Source organism: Podarcis cretensis (assembly GCF_951804945.1).
Source record: "Podarcis cretensis genome assembly, chromosome: 9".
Taxonomy (NCBI): domain Eukaryota; kingdom Metazoa; phylum Chordata; class Lepidosauria; order Squamata; family Lacertidae; genus Podarcis; species Podarcis cretensis.
This window is the reverse complement of record NC_137178.1, coordinates 81,237,087-81,256,198: the sequence shown is the minus strand read 5'-3', so window position 1 is coordinate 81,256,198 and position 19,112 is coordinate 81,237,087. Positions and strand designations below refer to the sequence as shown.

Genomic DNA, 19,112 nt, shown 5'->3' with positions numbered 1-19,112 from the left:
TAGGTGGGAATTTCCACAAGGTTTGTCTTTTAACTTCAAAGGAAAGAAAGTCAAAATAAGAACAGTGCAAGATAAAGAACAATTCCTAGACAGAAACGAGGAGGACCTTGTGAAAGGAGTGCTAGACTCGGCCTCTGACACAGACCTTGGAAACTTGACATTTGGACTGAAGTCACCAACGGAAGAAGAACAGCTGCAGGGAGCAGCTGGAGGTAACTAACTAATAATGTCTCTGCAATTCTTAACTTGGAACTGTAATGGACTCAACCTTCCCAGAAAAAGGCGTGAGGTCTTTCATATCTTGAAAAGAGAACAATTAGATTTGATATGTCTACAAGAAACCCACGTAACAAGGGCACACAGAAGACTACTTATAAATAAAAGATTAGGACAGGAATTTATTTCATCAGACAAAGTTAAGAAAAGAGGAGTGGTGATTTATGCAAAGGAAAAATTGGCCCCAAAATTGATCTTTAAAGATGAATATGGAAGAATTTTGGCAATTGAGATACAAATCCAAGGAGAAAAACTCCTGATAGTGGGCATCTATGCACCAAATGAAGGGAAGGCAGAATTTTACAAGAAATTGCATGAGACATTAACGGATTATTTGGATTATAAGGTGATCTTATTAGGAGATATGAATGGCGTGGTCTCTACAAATATGGATAAAGCACAAAGACAGGTGGTCTCTAAGGACGGGAGACTACCTAAGACCTTTTTTGAAATGACTGAAAACATAGACCTGATAGATATCTGGAGAACAAGAAACCCTCTTGAGAGAGAGGGAACATTCTTTTCAGAGGCACAAATGACATGGACAAGAATAGATCAAATATGGATTACTAGTGGAATGGCTCCAAGGATAAAAAAGGTGGAAATCTGCCCAAAGACATGCTCCGACCATAACGCAGTGAAGATGGAAATGAAACTAACAACAGCTGGATCCTTCAGATGGAGAATGAATGACACCCTATTCAGAGAGGTGGAGATTTACAAAAAGGCCCAAAAAACCTTGAAGGACTACTTTGAGATAAATCTGAGGACAGAGGTTGAGAAAAGAGTGATTTGGGACGCAAGCAAGGCCGTGATGCGAGGTTTTCTGATACAACAGAACTCTTTAAAGAGAAAGAAACAAAATGAAAGGAAGGATAAGATTCTGGAAAAAATAAAAGAAGGAGAAAAGAAACGGAGGTCTAAACCAAAGTCTCATGAAATTCTGAGAGAAATTAAGTTCTATCAAATGCAATATATGGAATTGATGAACCAGGAGATAGAATGGAAAATCAAGCAAATGAGACAGAGGACATTTGAATCAGCGGACAAATGTGGGAAACTTCTAGCATGGCAACTGAAGAAGAGACAGAAATTAAATACAGTCACAAGTTTGGAGGTGGATGGAAAGAACATCTTTAAACCAAATGAGATTAGCAACTGCTTTCAGAGTTATTTCAGGAGATTATATGCACAAGGGCCGGAAAACGAAGGAGGTATAGAAGATTTTCTTAAGAAATATGGATTACAAAAAAATTCGCAACAAAGCATGTTGATTTTAAATGAGAAAATAACAGATCAAGAAGTGGAGGGTGCCATTCAAAACATGCAACTAGGGAAATCTCCAGGGCCAGATGGACTAACCTCCAGATATTATAAAGCATTGAAAGAATGGTTAATACAGCCGCTTAAGGAGGTTTGTAATGAAATATTAGAGGGGGAAAAGGCACCTGAATCGTGGAAAGAAGCTTTCATCACACTTATACCAAAGACTGAAACTGAAAAAAACAGATCAAGAACTACCGCCCTATATCATTACTTAATGTGGATTACAAAATATTTGCTGACATTTTAGCAAAAAGACTGAAGAGGGTGTTAATGGAGGAGATTCATAAGGACCAGGCAGGCTTTCTCCCAGGAAGACACTTATCAGATAATGTAAGGAACATAATTGACATTATGGAACTGCTAACTGTAAATATTAATACGAAGGCAGTCCTAATTTTTGTGGACGCGGAGAAAGCCTTAGATAATATCTCTTGGAAGTTCATGAAGAAGAATCTCCATGGGATGGGGGTAGGTCAAAGGTTTGAAAATGGTATAAGTGCAATATATTCTGAACAAAAGGCTAAGCTAATTGTAAATAACGTGGTTACTGATGAACTTTCCATAGAAAAAGGGACACGGCAGGGGTGCCCGATATCCCCATTACTTTTTATATCAGTCCTGGAGGTTTTGTTGAACATGATTAGGGGGGACCAGCTGGTAAAAAGAGTTCAGGTCGGAACTAAACACTATAAATTGAAGGCATTTGCAGATGACCTAGTATTGACTTTACAAGAGCCAGATACTAGTACAAAAAGAGTTTTAGAGTTAATTCAATTCTTTGGTCAGGTGGCAGGATTCAAGTTGAACAAACAAAAAACTAAAGTTCTGGAAAAAAACTTAACAAATGCTGAAAGAGAGAGATTCGAAAACGAAACTGGGTTAATGGTGGCAAAGAAAGTAAAATATTTGGGGATTAACATGACATCTAAAAATGTGAATTTATTTAAAGACAACTGTCAGGGGCTCAGGAGCAGAGGCACAGGGAAGAGAGGAGATGGAGAGCGAAGGGGAAGAATCCGAGGGGAGCGTAGGAGAAGAGGACAGTGGACCGAGGGATTGCATGAGCCTCTCCAGCGAATCGGAAGATTCACAGAAGGGGGCGCCAGTGGCCAGGGGTAGGGGGTTCCCAAGGGGAACGCCCCAGGAGCAAGGGGGCAGCAGGGACTCCCAGAGCAGTAGCTGGAAATCAGGACCAGCTTCCCCACCAGAGCAGAGTGGGGGGGAAGAGTCCCAAGGATCAGGGCCAGTGCATTCCCCACCAGGGAGAGAAGATAAGGCAGGGCTGACCACGCCTCCATCAGAAAGTCGGACAACGGAGGAGAGGTCAGATCCGCCCAGTGTCCCGGAAGAGGGAAGCAGTGACTGAAGTAGTGTAACGGTTAGGAGAAAGGTCACTGGGCTGGCGCGAGAGGCAAGTTCAAATGTACAGGAGCGTGGGACAGCAGAGAATGAGGATTGGGAACCGGGTCCTAAAGCCCGCCGGAGGGAGGCTAAGCGACTCAGCGTCGGAAGAGTCCAGAAAGGGCAATGCCCCAGCGGGCAGGAGGACCCAGAGGAGGAGAGAGCAGCGTAAAAGGTGGAGCAGGGCTAGGATCTTAAACTGGTGTCATAGGGGAGGAGACTCAGACGGGACTTCGCCGATCTAGGGTTTAAGACGTAGGGCTGCACACTGTGGCTTTGAAATGGAAACTGAACTTCAATAAAGACTTTTGTACATTACTACAGCCTAGCGTTGGTCCTCTGTGAGCTGGGACCTAGAGGCAGCTCTCACAACAACTATGATAAATGTTGGACAGAGGTAAAGAAAGATCTAGAAATATGGTCGAATCTGAAGCTTTCCTTGTTAGGCCGAATTGCAGTGATCAAAATGAATGTACTGCCTAGAATGTTATTTTTGTTTCAGACATTACAAATTGTGGATAACCTAGATTGTTTCAAGAAGTGGCAGAAAGATATATCTAAATTTATCTGGCAGGGCAAAAAGCCCAGAATAAAATTTAAGATACTTACTGATGCAAAAGAAAGAGGGGGGTTTGCCCTGCCGGATTTGAGACTGTACTATGAATCGGCAGCTTTCTGCTGGTTGAAAGAGTGGCTACTTCTTGAGAATGCAGATATTCTGGATTTGGAAGGATTTGATAATAGGTTTGGCTGGCATGCATATTTATGGTATGACAAGGTTAAAGTTCACAAGGGTTTTAAAAACCATATTGTTAGGAAAGCATTATATAATGTTTGGATTCGATACAAGGATTTGTTGGAAAATAAAACTCCTAGGTGGTTATCACCTATGGAGGCTAAGGAGGTGAAGAAACTTAACATGGAATCTAAATGGCCAAAATATTCTGAAATTTTAGAACAAGAAAGCGGTGAGTTTAAACTACAGAGTTTTGAGAAATTAAAGCCCAAGGTACGAGATTGGCTTCATTATTACCAAATAATGGAAACCTTTAAACAAGACAGGAAAATTGGCTTCCAGGTGGAGAAATCGAAATTGGAAAGAGAATTGTTAGAACCCAATACTAAGAATGTATCAAGAATGTATAATCTGTTGCTGAAGTGGAATACAATAGATGAGACAGTTAAATCAGCCATGATTAAATGGGCACAGGACATTGGTCATGACATTATGTTTGCTGACTGGGAACAGTTATGGACAACCGGTATCAAATTCACGGCATGCAATGCCTTAAGAGAAAATATTATGAAAATGATTTATAGGTGGTACATGACCCCAGTCAAGCTTGCGAAGATTTATCATCTGCCCAATAATAAATGCTGGAAATGTAATGAGACTGAAGGTACCTTCTTTCACCTTTGGTGGACCTGCCCAAAGATTAAAGCCTTTTGGGAAATGATCTATAATGAAATTAAGAAGGTACTGAAATGTACCTTTCACAAGAAACCAGAGGCATTTCTCTTGGGCATGGTCGGCCAATTGGTGTCAAGGAAGGATAGGACTTTTTTTATGTACGCCACTACAGCAGCAAGGATCCTTCTAGCAAAGTATTCGAAGACACAAGAACTCCCCACACTGGAAGAATGGCAGACGAAAGTGATTGACTTTATGGGATTGGCAGAAATGACTGGCAGAATCCGTGACCAAGAGAAAGAGACGGTGGAGGAAGACTGGAAGAAGTTTAAAGCTTATCTTAAGAACTGTTACAATATTGATGAGTGCTAAAATGTCAAGGGAAAGGAAGATACAGAATTGCAGCGGAAATTGTTTGTTGAAATAAGATGAAATTGAGAAAGATAATAAGTTTTAATTAATTGGAGTAAGGGGTTGCTGAAAAATTGTAAAATATGGATGCAAAAAGGGTGAGGTATGGGGAAGTCCGAGAAAGAAGGCTTATGAAAATGAGGTTATGAAATTATATCTGTGTGTTTGTTTTTGTTTGTTGATGTTTGTATGTTGTTTTGTCTTAAAATTGGAAAAATAATAAAAATTATATATATAAAAATATATAAAAAAATATATTTCCTTAACCCAGCCCCCTTGCTCCTCCTGTGGCTGCCTCTGTCCAATCAGCCTGGTTGAAATTCCTATTGGCTGTTTGCTAGAACCAATCACAAAAGATACACTCTTACAACTCTTACAACTATATGAAATAAGAATCCAACATTTCTTAAATCCTTTGCATAATTACATTTAAGCCAATATATTTCATACATTATCATAGATAGCTTTTTAGAAGAATAAACCTTCTCAAAGTATAAAAGGAAGGTTTACAGCCTCAAAATAAAATAGGAAGAAAACCTCTTCTTCTATTTACACCTCCCTTCTCCAGCCAAGCCAGTTGCTTTTTTCCATTTGCTCTTGACCTTTTAACCTTAGGAAAATATGGCTCTAGTTTAATGGGAGGCACATGGTTTTATTTTACTATTTACCAACTCTTAATTTATGTTTTTCTCTGTTTTTTTTTATCTTCTGTAATATGTAGGGTCAGTGTAACCTTGGCTCTCAGCCTGTAATTCCCTTTTTACGACTTTGAGAATTGTTTTCTGCTATAAATCAGGGGGCACCCTTGTCCAGGAGGATAAACATCTTGCCAAAGTACTTAGGCAGCTGGTCTTCTGCCTGGCATGAAACATTTTGAAAATCTTTAAGCTCATTTTAAAATACAGGCCCTGATCAAGCCTTAATAAAAATGCAGGCTATGATTAGATGCCTCACTAGGACACGTGCACAGCAGCAACATCAACAATAAAAAACAACAGCAGCAGCTGCAAACAAACATTTGTGAGCCAAAATGGCGACGGAGGTAGCAGCCTAGCCAGAACCTCCCACCTTCAATTAAGCTTTTAATTAGGTTTTAGCCATCTTCTGACCCTATGTTTATATTTTTAGTTGTCATTTTGTTTCCTTTGCTTTTAGCCTAATGGTTTATTGTTTTACTGTTTTATTATCTACTGTTTTATGGCTCAACTCGATTGAGCGTAACAAGGAAAGCTAAAGAAGATAGATTGCAGTCTTTGCAACAAACGCACAGCTTTCATCCATTGAACATAAGACCTGGCCTTGATCTGACAAAAGGTAAAGGGACCCCTGACCATTCGGCCCAGTCGTGGCCGACTCTGAGATTGCGCGCTCATCTCGCTTTATTGGCCGATGGAGCCAGTGTACAGCTTCCGGGTCATGTGGCCAGCATGACTAAGCCGCATCTGGCAAACTAGAGCAGCGCACAGAAACACCGTTTACCTTCCCGCCGGAGCGGTACCTATTTATCTACTTGCACTTTGACATGCTTTTGAACTGCTAGGTTGGCAGGAGCAGGGACCAAGCAACGGGAGCTCAGTCCGCTGCTAATTATGCCTGCTAGAAGGAAAAAAACGAGGCATTGAGCCAAAACACCATAATTGGGACTCACAATTCCTCCAATGCAGAGAAGTGGCAGAAAGCCAACACCCTCATTCCTAGCTCTGAAACAGAGCAAACTGTGAGTAATGTTGCTAGGGGAACTGTTATGTACTGAAGTTCTCACCCTGGGCCAGCAGGGGGATACTGTATAGTTATGCAAATGAAGGATCGAAAGTGATGTTCAGTGATTGGATAGTTTGTATGCAAATGAACGATCGAAAGTGACGTTCAGTGATTGGATAGTTTTAGAAAGTTGCTACAGTTACATTGTTCTGGAGCTCTATATAAGCAGGCTGACTGAGCTCTTCAGTTCAGTTCAGTTCTGCCTCGGAATAAACAAGAGCTGTTTGAAGAATCGCTGTGTCGTCTGATATGCTCGTCCACAATGTAACACTGGTGATGAGGATGGGATCGATGGACATCAGACCACAGCCAGATGCGGCCACCCTCTGAAATGAGCTGAATCACTGAGCTGAATCACTGAGCGAAATCACTGAGCGAAATCACTGAACAGAACCAATTCAGAGCTGACTGTTCTGGCTAGAGCACTATGTTCCATCCATCGCCCTCCACACCGGCATCAGAATCATGGCTTCACTTGTGCCTCTACCGCCATTTGCGCCAGCCTCTGAATCATGGGACTCCTACCTCGCTTGGTTCGACTGCTACCTCCAAGCCAACAAGCTGACAGAAGTATCAAAGGAACGGAAGCGGGGCCTATTCCTCAACCTCTGTGGGCCTGAGGTGTTTGAGACGGCCCGAGCATTGGTTGCGCCTGAAGCAGTCCAGGCAACACCATGGGACACGATTAAAGAGAAGCTCCGCAACCACTACACGCCAAAGCCGTCCAAGATTGCTGCCCGCCATGCATTCTACCACCGGAACCAGGCAGAGGGGGAGTCAATTAACAACTACACTGCCGCCCTCCAACAAGCTGCAATGCACTGTGAGTTCCGAGACTTAGACGACACCCTGATGGATCGAATCGTCTGTGGGGTCTGGGATATCCATCTGCAACGGCATCTCCTCGCCAAGCCAGACCTCACGCTGCAGAAAGTCATTGAGGAGGCCATGGCCTCAGAAGCTGCCAAACACTCCGCCCAGGAGATCCATAAGGCCAGCAGCCAGCGTCTTGCTAGGAAGCCAGTTCCAGTGCATCATGAAGAGGCCAGCAGTGATGAGGCATCCTCCGGTGAAGACGATGACGTGCACCAGACAAAGCGGGAGTGCAGGAAGTTCTAAAAGAAGTCCAAGGGCCAATCGGAATGTGCCGGCTGTGGAGGCAACCATTCCCGTACCAAGTGTCGATTCAGAGATGCCATCTGTCGGAAGTGTTCCAGAAGGGGTCACATCGCTAAGGTCTGCCGATCAGCTCCGTCTGACACCCCCCTTTCACCGACTCGCAAGTTCAAGTCTTCACTCCAGTCTGCCAAGGAAAGCTGTTTTGCTCTCACCAACTGCCGCTGCCTGTCTGGAACCACGATTGGCCAAACTGACTCGCCTACGCGACGCAAGCTGAACGTTACGGTGCTCATTGAAGGAGCTCCATGTGACATGGAGATCGACACCGGGTTTTCCCTGTTCATCATGTCTTGGAGCACCCTGAGTGTCCAAAAGGCAACTTGACTCTCACCGTGTACACCTGAGAGACTACCAGGGAAACGACATTCCCGTGGTAGGCGTTGGCCAGTTCCGGATCGTATTCAAGGATTTTTCGGGCCTGCTCCGACTGGTGGTGGTCGAAGGTCAGTGGCCAAGCCTCCTAGGGCTAGACTGGTTTGATGCCCTCAGCCTGGAAGTCACCGGCATCAATTGCATCTCTAACGCAGAGACTGAGGTCAAAGACTTTGCTGAGGTTTTCGATGGCACTTTGGGGCAATATACAGGTACGCTCATCTCCTTTAGCCTTGATCCACAAGTCGCCCCCATCAAGCTAAAGCCACGCTGGGTTCCCTTTGCTCTCAAGGCTAAGGTGGACGAACAACTGGACAAGCTGATCGCCCAAGGAGTTTTGGAGTCGATTGACCACGCCAAGTGGGAAACCCCCATCATCACGCCTGTCAAGCCAGACAGGTCAGTGAGAATCTGGGCTGACTACAAGTGCACGATCAACAAGGCACTTCAGCAGCACACTTATCTGGTTCCTGTTGTCCAACACCTGCTGCATTCCCTGGGTGAGGGTAAGGTCTTTGCTAAGCTGGACCTTGCCCAAGCCTATCAACAATTGTCCATTGATGATGCCACTGCTGAAGCCCAGACGATCGTCACCCACCGAGGGGCATTCCGTTGCCACCGGTTGCAGTTTGGGGTGAGTGTGGCTCCTGGCATCTTCCAAAGTCTTATAGAGATGTCCTGCAGGGGCGTGGTACCGTATTTTGATGACATCTTGGTGTCCGCAGACTCACACCAGCAGCTGTTTGAGTGCCTCCGTGCCGTGCTGACCAGGTTCCAGGAGGCCGGGCTCAAGGTAAAGAGGGAGAAGTGCCAGATCGCCGTTCCACAGGTGGAGTTCCTGGGCTATCTTATCGACGCCTCCGGCCTTCACCTGACCACATCCAAGATCCGCGCTATCCAGCAGGCCCCCATCCCAAAGAACAAGACGGAGTTGCAGGCGTTCCTGGGACTGCTGAACTTTTATAACATGTTCCTGCCCCACAAAGCCACAGTGGCTGAGCCTCTTCACCGACTCCTCAGCACAAAGACACCTTGGTCCTGGGGTCATCGGGAGACGGTGGCCTTCAACGTGGTCAAGGCTCTCCTTTCATTGGACAGTGTGCTGGTACAGTACAGTAAAGCCAGGCCACTGGTCCTTGCCTGCGACGCCTCACCTTTTGGCATTGGTACTGTCCTTAGTCACCGTTTTCCAGACGGAAGAGAAGCACCGCTCGCCTACTTTTCAAGGACGCTATCTCTGACTGAACGGAATTACAGCCAGCTCGACAAGGAGGCACTGGCACTTGTGGCTGGAGTGAAGAGGTTCCACAAATACCTCTACGGCAGGACGTTTGACCTCATCACTAACCACAAGCCGCTCCTGGGCCTCCTCGCCAGTGATCATCCAACTCCACCAGTCCTCTTGCTGCGCATGCTGCAATGGACTGTTTTCCTGGCTGCCTACCACTACCGGCTCGTCCATCACCCGGGGAAATCGATGGGCCATGCTGACGCCCTCAGCCGTTGCCCTCTTCCAGCGTTTGTGGAAGACCCGGCTCCTGCTTCATCGCTCCTCCTGACTGAGGATCTTCCGGCAGTGCCTGTATCGGCTGCCACTGTGGCCTCCGCATCTGCCCAGGATCGCACCATCAGCCGTGTGCTCAACTGGGTGTGGAGGGGGTGGCCACAAGGGCCTTTTGCATTGGAATTCCAGCCCTTTGCAACCAGACAACATGAACTCTCAGCTCATCGTGGCTGTCTGCTGTGGGGAGACCGCGTCTTGATTCCCCAAAGACTCCGTCAACGTGTCCTGGAGGCTCTGCACGTTGGCCACCCGGGAATTGTCAAAATGAAGGCGTTGGCTCGGTGTTACGTCTGGTGGCCTAACATGGACGATGCCATCACTGCCTGGGTTTCCGCCTGTCAAGCGTGCCAAGAATCAAGGCCTGCGCCATTGGCAGCTAAGGGACACACCTGGGAAACGCCCAAGACAACCTGGTCGAGGGTGCACATCGATCTGGCCGGCCCCTTTCGTGGCCGGACCTTTATGGTAGTGGTGGACGCCTATTCCAAATGGCTAGAGGTGGCCCTGATGCCCTCCACCACTAACAAGGCCGTCATCCAGGTGCTGCGAGGCCTCTGCGACGCATGGGTGTCCTGATGTCCTTGTCTCCGACAACGGACCACAGTTCACGTCAGGCACTTTTGAGCGGTACCTTTTGGGACTGAGCATCTGCCATGCCCTAACAGCACCATTTCATCCATCCAGCAACGGGCAAGCAGAGAGAATGGTGCGCTCGGCAAAAGAGGCACTGGTGCTCTTGGACTGGGGAGACTGGCATGAGCAGGTTGCTGAATACTTGTTCGTGCAACACATCACCCCTCATGCAGCCACAGGATGGAGTTCAGCCGAACTGCTTATGGGCTGCTGCCTCAGGTCCCCGCTTGACTGGCTGCACCCAGACTTTGCTGTGGATGAACCCCCAGGCTGTGCCATTTGTTCTAGGAAACCAGGTCTTTGCCCGGAACTTTGTGGGGGACATTCCTTGGGTGCCAGCCACAGTAGTGGGAGTCACTGGACCTCGCTCATACCAGGTGGCACTCGAAGATGGACGCTTGTGGCGCCAGCACATAGACCAGCTTAGGCGCAGGGTTGGGGACTTGGACACTACCGTGGTGCCCCCAACTGCGCTTGTGGCTCCGGAACAGACACTTACAGATGGTGAGGCTCCACCTACACCTCTCTCGCAAACTGCCAGCATGGAACCGAACCAAGCCACTTCAGAGGGTCTGCCAGACTTACCACAAACTCAGACCACTGCTGTGCCTGACATTCCGCCAACTCCACTTGTGGAGGTTCCACCCACAGCAGTGGATCCAGGGGACTTGGTTTCAATGCCACCTAGGGTCGCACCACAGCCTCAGCAAGAATTGGGTGGCCCCCCGGACTTGGCTACCAGTCCCCGGCGGTCTGGCAGAGTTTCCAAGCGCCCAACTTATTTAAAGGACTATGTTGTTGGACATGTATCACTGTTGGTCTAAGTATGTGAAATGTAACCGATTGAAATGTAACCGATATGCTTTTATGCCTAAATTGAACCATTACGTGTAGTGCTGTATATAAGGAAACCATTACGATTGTATTTTTTTTTTTTATAAAGATTTTTATTAATTTCCAATTTTTTAACAGAAACAAAAAACAACAAAAAACAGACAAACAAAAAACTCATATTTTCATAACCTTATTTTCATAACCCTCTTTTCCCGGACTTCCCCATACCTTTCCCTTTTTGCATCCTTAGTTTAGTACCATTATTCAGCAACCTATCTTGCCCAATTAAATATAAATTCGTCCTCTTTCTCTATTCCACCCTAAATTTTAAACCCAATTATCGCTGCAATTCTACGTCTTCTTTTCCCTCAGCATTTTAACACTCCTCAGTTTTATAATAATTCTTAAGATACATCTTAAATTTCTTCCAATCTTCTTCCACAGTCTCTTTCTCTTGGTCGCGGATTCTGCCGGTCATTTCTGCCAGTCCCATAAAGTCAATCACTTTCGCCTGCCATTCCTCCAGCGTGGGTAGCTCTTGTGTCTTCCAATACTTTGCTAGAAGAATCCTTGCTGCCGTAGTAGCGTACAAAAAGAAATTCTTATCCTTCTTCGGCACCAACTGGCCGACCATACCCAAGAGAAATGCCTCTGGTTTCTTGTTAAAGGTGCACTTAAGCACTTTCTTAATTTCATTATAAATCATTTCCCAGAAGGCCTTAATCTTTGGGCAGGTCCACCAAAGGTGGAAAAAGGTACCCTCAGTCTCTTTACATTTCCAGCATTTGTTATTGGGCAAATGATAAATCTTCGCAAGCTTGACTGGGGTCATGTACCACCTATAAATCATTTTCATTATGTTTTCTCGTAAGGCATTGCATGCCGTAAATTTAATACCTGTGGTCCATAACTGCTCCCAGTCAGCAAACATAATGTCATGACCTATGTCCTGTGCCCATTTAACCATAGCAGACTTCACTGTCTCATCTATTGTATTCCACTTCAACAGCAAGTTGTACATTCTTGATAGATTCTTAGTATTGGGTTCTAACAATTCTGTTTCTAATTTCGATTTCTCCACCTGGAAACCAATTTTCCTGTCTTGTTTGAAAGCCTCCATTATTTGAAAATAATGGAGCCAATCTCGTACCTTGGACTTTACTTTCTCATAACTTTGTAATTTAAATTCACCACCTTCTTGTTCTAAAATCTCAGAATATTTCGGCCAATTGGTTGTCATATTAAGTTTCTTTACCTCCTTAGCCTCCATAGGTGAAAGCCACCTGGGAGTTCTGTTTTCCAATAAATCTTTATACCGTATCCATACATTATATAGTGCTTTCCTGACAATGTGATTTTTGAAACCCTTATACACTTTAACCTTGTCATACCAGATATATGCATGCCAACCAAAATTATTATCAAATCCTTCCAAATCTAGAATGTCTGCATTTTCAAGAAGTAGCCAATCTTTTAACCAGCAGAAAGCTGCCGATTCATAGTAAAGTCTTAAGTCCGGCAGGGCAAACCCCCCTCTTTCTTTAGAGTCAGTAAGTATCTTAAACTTAATTCTGGGCTTTTTGCCCTGCCAGACAAATTTAGATATGTCTTTCTGCCACTTCTTGAAACAGTCCAGTTTATCAACAATTTGTAATGTCTGAAACAAAAATAACATTCTAGGCAATACATTCATTTTGATCACAGCAATTCGACCTAACAAGGAAAGCTTCAGGTTTGACCATATTTCTAAATCTTTCTTTATCTCAGTCCAGCACTTGTCATAGTTGTCCTTAAATAAGTTCACATTCTTAGATGTCATGTTAATCCCCAGGTATTTTACACTCTTTGCCACCACTAACCCAGTTTCCTCTTGGAATCTTTCCCTTTCAACATTTGTTAGGTTCTTTTCCAGTACCTTGGTTTTTTGTTTATTCAACTTAAATCCTGCGACCTGGCCAAATATTTGAATTAATTCCAAAGCTCTTTTGGTACTAGTGTCTGGCTCTTGCAAGGTCAGTACTAAATCATCTGCAAAAGCTTTTAATTTGTAATGTCTGGCTCCGACCTGAATCCCTTTTACCAGCTGATCTCCCCTAATCATATTTAACAGGACCTCCAGGACCGATATAAAAAGTAATGGGGATATTGGGCACCCCTGACGTGTCCCTTTTTCTATAGGTAATTCATCCATAACCACATTATTTACAATTAACTTCGCCTTCTGCTCAGAATAGATTGCACTTATACCATTTTCAAACCTTTGGCCTACCCCCATCCCATGGAGATTCTTTTTCATAAATTTCCAAGATATATTGTCAAAGGCTTTCTCCGCGTCCACAAAAATTAAAACTGCCTTCGTATTAATGTTCACTGTCAACATTTCTATAATGTCAATTATATTCCTTACATTAGTAGATATATGCCTACCCGGGAGAAAGCCTGCCTGGTCTTTATGTATCTCCTCCACCAGCACCTTCTTTAATCTTTTTGCCAAAATGTCTGCAAAAATTTTGTAATCCACATTAAGTAGTGATATAGGGCGGTAGTTTTTGATCTGTTTTTTATCAACCTCAGTCTTTGGTATAAGTGTGATGAAGGCTTCTTTCCACGTCTCAGGTGCCCTTTTCCCCTCTAATATCTCGTTACAAACCTCCTTAAGTGGCTGGATTATCCAATCTTTCAAGGCTTTGTAATATCTGGAGGTTAGTCCATCTGGCCCTGGAGATTTCCCCAGTTGCATGTTTTGAATGGCACCCTCAATTTCTTGTTCAGTTATTTTCTCATTTAAAAACGCCATACTTTGTTGCGAAATTTTTTGTAATCCATATTTCTTAAGAAATTCTTCAATGTCTCTTTCGTTTTCCGGCCCTTGTGCATACAATCTTCTGAAATAGCTCTGAAAGCAGTTGCTGATCTCATTTGGTTTCGAAATATTCTTTCCATCTACCTCCAAGCTTGTAACTGTGTTCAATTTCAGTCTCTTCTTCAATTGCCATGACAGGAGTTTCCCACATTTATCTGCCGATTCAAATGTCTTTTGTCTCATTCGTTTAATTTTCCATTCAATCTCCTGGTTCATCAATTCCATATATTGCTTCTGGTACAATTTGATTTGTCTCAAGATCTCATGTGACTTTGGGTTTTCATTTCCATCTTTACTGCATTATGGTCGGAGCATGTCTTTGGGCAGATTTCCACTTTCTTTATCTTAGGAGCCATCCCACTAGTAATCCATATTTGATCTATTCTTGTCCAGGTCATCTGTGATTCTGAAAAGAATGTTCCCTCCCTCTCGAGGGGATTTCTTGTTCTCCAAATGTCGATCAGGTCCAAGTTGTCAGTCATTTCAAAAAAAGTCTTAGGTAGTCTCCCGTCCTTGGAGATCACCTGTCTTTGTGCTTTGTCCATGTTTGTAGAGACGACCCCGTTCATATCGCCTAATAAGATCACCTTATAATCCAGATAATTTGTTAATGTCTCATGTAATTTCTTATAAAATTCTGCCTTCCCTTCATTTGGTGCATAAATTCCAAATATCAAGATTTTTTCTCCTTGAATCTGTATCTCAATTGCCAAGATTCTGCCCTGTTCATCTTTGAAAATCTGTCTTGGAGCCAATTTCTCTTTTGCGTATATCACCACTCCTCTTTTCTTAACTTTATCTGATGAGATAAATTCTTGTCCCAATCTTTTATTTATAAGTAATCTTCTCTGTGCTCTTGTCACGTGGGTTTCTTGTAGACAAATCAGATCCAATTGTTCTTTCTTCAAAATGTGAAAGACCTCACGCCTTTTTCTGGGAAGGTTCAGTCCATTACAGTTCCAAGTTAAAATTCTCAGAGACATTGTTGGTTAGTTACCTCCAACTGCACCCTGCAGCTGTTCTTCGTCCGTTGGTGATTTGAGTCCAAATGTCAAATTCCCCAAGTCTGTGTCTGCAGTTGAGTTGAGGACCCCTTTCACCAGGTCTTCTCCGTGTTTATGTAGGAACTGTTCTTTATCTTGTACAGTTTTTATCTTGACTTTCTTTCCTCTGAAGTTGAAAGACAAACCCTGTGGAAATTCCCACCTGAAAGGTATGTTGTTCTTCTTCAGCAGGTCCACCAAAGTCTTGAACTGAGTTCTCACCTCCAAAATATATTTTGGGATATCCCTGTAAATTTGCACAGAGACGTTTTGAATCTGGAGTGTTTTCTGATAATGCAAACTAAGTATCTTGTCTCTCTCCTCTTTCGACCTCAATGTAATCAGGCAGTCCCTTGGGATCTTCCTGACTTGCCTTCTACCCAATCTGAAGGCGGTTTTAATCTCAAATTCTGTTCCCTCTAGGTTTTCCTGCCAAAAGTCTGAAATTTCTTTTGTGAGAAAGTCCACTAGGTTGTCCCCTTCACTCTCAGGAACCAACCTAAGTCTTAAATTCTTCTCCTTACGCTGCATGTCCCATAAAGAGAGGGTCGCCTCATGCTGGTCAAGCCTCCTACAAACAGGAACTAAATTTTCCTGTGTGGATTCCGCAGTAGATTTAGCCTCTTCTGCAATTTTCCTTATTGTGGCGTTCTCCTCTACCAACTGTTGTATAATCTGTGTGTTAGACGTTACGCTCTTCGTGTTTAAATCCAATTTTGCCGTTAGGTCTGCCAGTTGCTTAGTATTTTCTGTACTCTGTTTGTTCAATCTTTCTAGAGATTCATTTATCTTCAATAATGCCTGCGTCACTGACTCCATGAATGCACTTATTCCCTTTTCCTGTCCACCTGGGCCTGTTGGCAATAGTCCTGATAAGGAGCCCCTTTTCTTATGTGCTGCTTTAGACTTGGATCTTGTTGCTATCTCATCTCCAGGGCCGCTCATGTCCCAAGGTCGTTCTCACAGGAACAGGTTTGAATGGAAAAATCCAGTGACTTTATTGTTAACAATCGTGTTGCAACTGTTACTTCCAGCCCTCTAGAGGGAGCTGAGATCTTCAATATAGCAAAGAAACAATGAATCCAAAAACCCTCAGAGGGAAAAGTTACTAAAAACTTCTCTCAGTCTTTTTAGTTGCAACCGTATAATTTTTACAAAGTCTCAATAGATTGTATCAAATAAAGTCTCCTCTTTGCAATGTCTTTGACAGCTCCCTGTCAAAGTGTTTCACTCAGGCAGTCCGTTCCCAGAGACAGAGTCTGCGGTAGATTGTCCCTTAAAAAGTTTCCCTGCAGGTTTCCTTTCTTTTTCACCCCCCCCGTTCCTGCTCCCTAGGGGGGGGGGACTTAAGTCAATGCTGGGGTTAATCCCTTTTTTTAAAATTTTTCTTAAAAGATGTCAATTGCAGCTTACCAAGTCCGTTGCTTTAGCAGTCATGCAATCTGGGGAAGGCAGACTTCCTTTGTTTACCGTCCCCACTTTCGGCCAAATTTTTAAAGAAGTTAAATTTAAAGTCCCGAAAGGGTTGCCAATCCTACTCACGGGAATCTCTTTCAGTCCAAATAACAGGAAGAAGTCGGCGCTCTCCGCTAATGGCGATGCGGCTTCACTCCACGAGCTGGGTAGCGACTCTCAGCTCTGCGCTCCCCCGATGCTCCTCCGGAGCCTTTAAAAAGGCTCTTTCGCAGTAAAAGGGGGCGCAAACGATGCCCACCGAGTCTCCTTGCTCACAGGCTTCCGCGCCTGTGATTTTAGGGGTCCCCGCTTCGCCGTAGCGGTCAGACCCGAACTCGCGGAGCAGCTCTCTCTCCGGAGAACGGAGAGCGAGCCGCCATTAGCGCCGGCGCCAACCGGAAGTCTCGGAAACCATTACGATTGTAACTAACACCTTATCTTGGTGGGGAGGGGTGTTATGTACTGAAGTTCTCACCCTGGGCCAGCAGGGGGATACTGTAGATAGTTATGCAAATGAAGGATCGAAAGTGACGTTCAGTGATTGGATAGTTTGTATGCAAATGAAGGATTGACAGTGACGTTCAGTGATTGGATAGTTTTAGAAAGTTGCTACAGTTACATTGTTCTGGAGCTCTATATAAGCAGGCTGACTGAGCTCTTCAGTTCAGTTCTGTTCTGCCTCTGAATAAACAAGAGCTGTTTGAAGAATCACTGTGTCGTCTGATATGTTCACCCACAACGTAACAGGAACCCTCCCCCCTCTAAGAAGGAAGGAGATGATCTGACCCCTCCCCCCTTTCAAGGAGGGAAGGAGATGATTTCACCCAGAAAACAGTAGGAGGGATCCCCCCATCCCAAATGCTGACCCACCCATGTCTTTAGAACAAGACAAATAGAGGAACTTGTTTCCAGCAGATTCCAGATTTATACCCTTACCAAGAGATTTATATGATGTCAGCAGAAATTATGGTCTTAGTTCTTCAAAGACTGAATGAAATTTTCAGCAAAATAACTAATATAGAGGAATACTTGGATAATTGCCCTCCCTTTATAAATGCCCAAAGGGCTAAAAGGAGGATTAGACACAACTATGCCAGCGAACTGTCAATAGAAGTCATGGATGAAATAAAGCCTTGCCAAGTCCTCCAAGTGAACCAGATAATGCTTGAGATTCATCGAAATGAGTACAGGTGGATGAATCGCAGGTTAATTATGATGTCCTTATCTCAGCTTTTGAACTGCCATTACCAAAAAGTAGATCTGAAAAATTTCCATTTCCTGCCCAGCATAAGAAACATCACACACCTTGTCAGAGCTGCCCGAGGTCCCAGCTCCCAAAGGACCAACGCCAGTCCGTTGTTATATATAAAAGTCTTTATTGAAGTGCAGTTTCGATTTCAAAGCCGCGGCGCGCAGCTCTACGTCTTAAACTCTAGACCGCTGAAGCTCCGTCTGAATCTCCTCCCCCCAGACACCAGTTTAAGACTCTAGCCTTGCTCCACCTCTTCCTTTGCTCTTTCCTCCTCTGGGTCCGCCTGTCCGCTGGGGTCTTGCCCTTTCTAGACTCTTCTGACGCTGAGTCCCCTGAGTCTTCCCCCTGCCTCCGGCGGGCTTTAGGACCTGGTTCCCCATCTGGGTTTTCTGCTGTGCCGCGCGCCTGTACATTTGAACTTGGCGCGCGCGCCCAACCGGCAACCTTCCTCCTGACCGTTACACTGCTCCTGTCACTGCTTCCCCCTTCGGAGAGGCTAGCTGGACCTGACTTCCTCTCCGTTCCCTCACTCTGCGATGGAGGCGTGGCCAGCCCTGATTCATCTTCTCTCCCTGCTGGAGGAGAAGCTGGCCCTGATACATGGGACTCTTCCCCCCCACTACGCTCTGGTGGAGGAACTGGTCCTGATCTCCCGCTGCTGCTTTGGGAGTCCCCGCTGGCCCCTTGCTTCTGGTGTGTCTCCCCTGGGACCCCCCTTGCCTTGGCCATCGGCGCCCCCCTCTGGGAATCTTCTGATTCGCTGGAGAAGCTCATGGAATCTCTCGGGCCACTTTCATACTCCCCTACGCTGCCCTCAGATTCTTCCCCTTCGCTCTCCATTTCCTCTCTCCCCTGTGCCTCTGCTCCTGAGCCCCTGACACACCTATTTATGACTTTTAGAACACCAGCTCTTCCATCTCGACTTATGGAGATGAAAAACATTTTATGGCAGTCTCGCCTTCTTCACCTGATAAGGGTTTTCAAGGAAGAGACAGTGAGGCAGCCGGTCCCTGGCAGAGAACCAAAGCAAACACCAATAAGAAACACTACCTGCACGAAGGAGGAAATAAACCCATGAGTTTAGAATTAGAAGAATTAGAAGTACTGAAGAGGAAATTATTGAGTATAAAGACTGAGATCTCAATTCAAAACATAAGGACATTATAGCCCGGAACACAATATCGAAATATGCCCAATAGCCCTTCATCTCGAGGAAAGACGCCTATGCAATTCCCTGATCTTTTCCCAAGCGATAGTGATGGAGAAAATGAACCTGGCAACTAAAGGTTACTAAAGGTTTGAAAACTATGTGCCTGGGGCCACCATGCCTG

The 19,112-nt window shown here is 44.8% G+C and overlaps 2 long non-coding RNA genes across 2 annotated transcripts in view; both read right to left on the bottom strand.

The window, feature by feature from the left end:
* LOC307224692 overlaps positions 1 to 19,112 on the bottom strand; it is a 331,699-nt gene that overhangs the window by 3,374 nt on the left and 309,213 nt on the right. Inside the window, exon 2 of the long non-coding RNA XR_013842688.1 lies at positions 5,786 to 5,935. This is a non-coding gene — a long non-coding RNA (uncharacterized lncRNA). The remainder of the gene's footprint in view (positions 1 to 5,785; positions 5,936 to 19,112) is intronic.
* On the bottom strand, positions 6,437 to 19,057 carry LOC307224691. The gene is made up of 3 exons (XR_013842687.1): positions 18,665 to 19,057; positions 17,270 to 17,834; positions 6,437 to 6,555 (listed from the first exon to the last, which is right to left on the bottom strand). It is a non-coding gene; the product is annotated as an uncharacterized lncRNA (long non-coding RNA).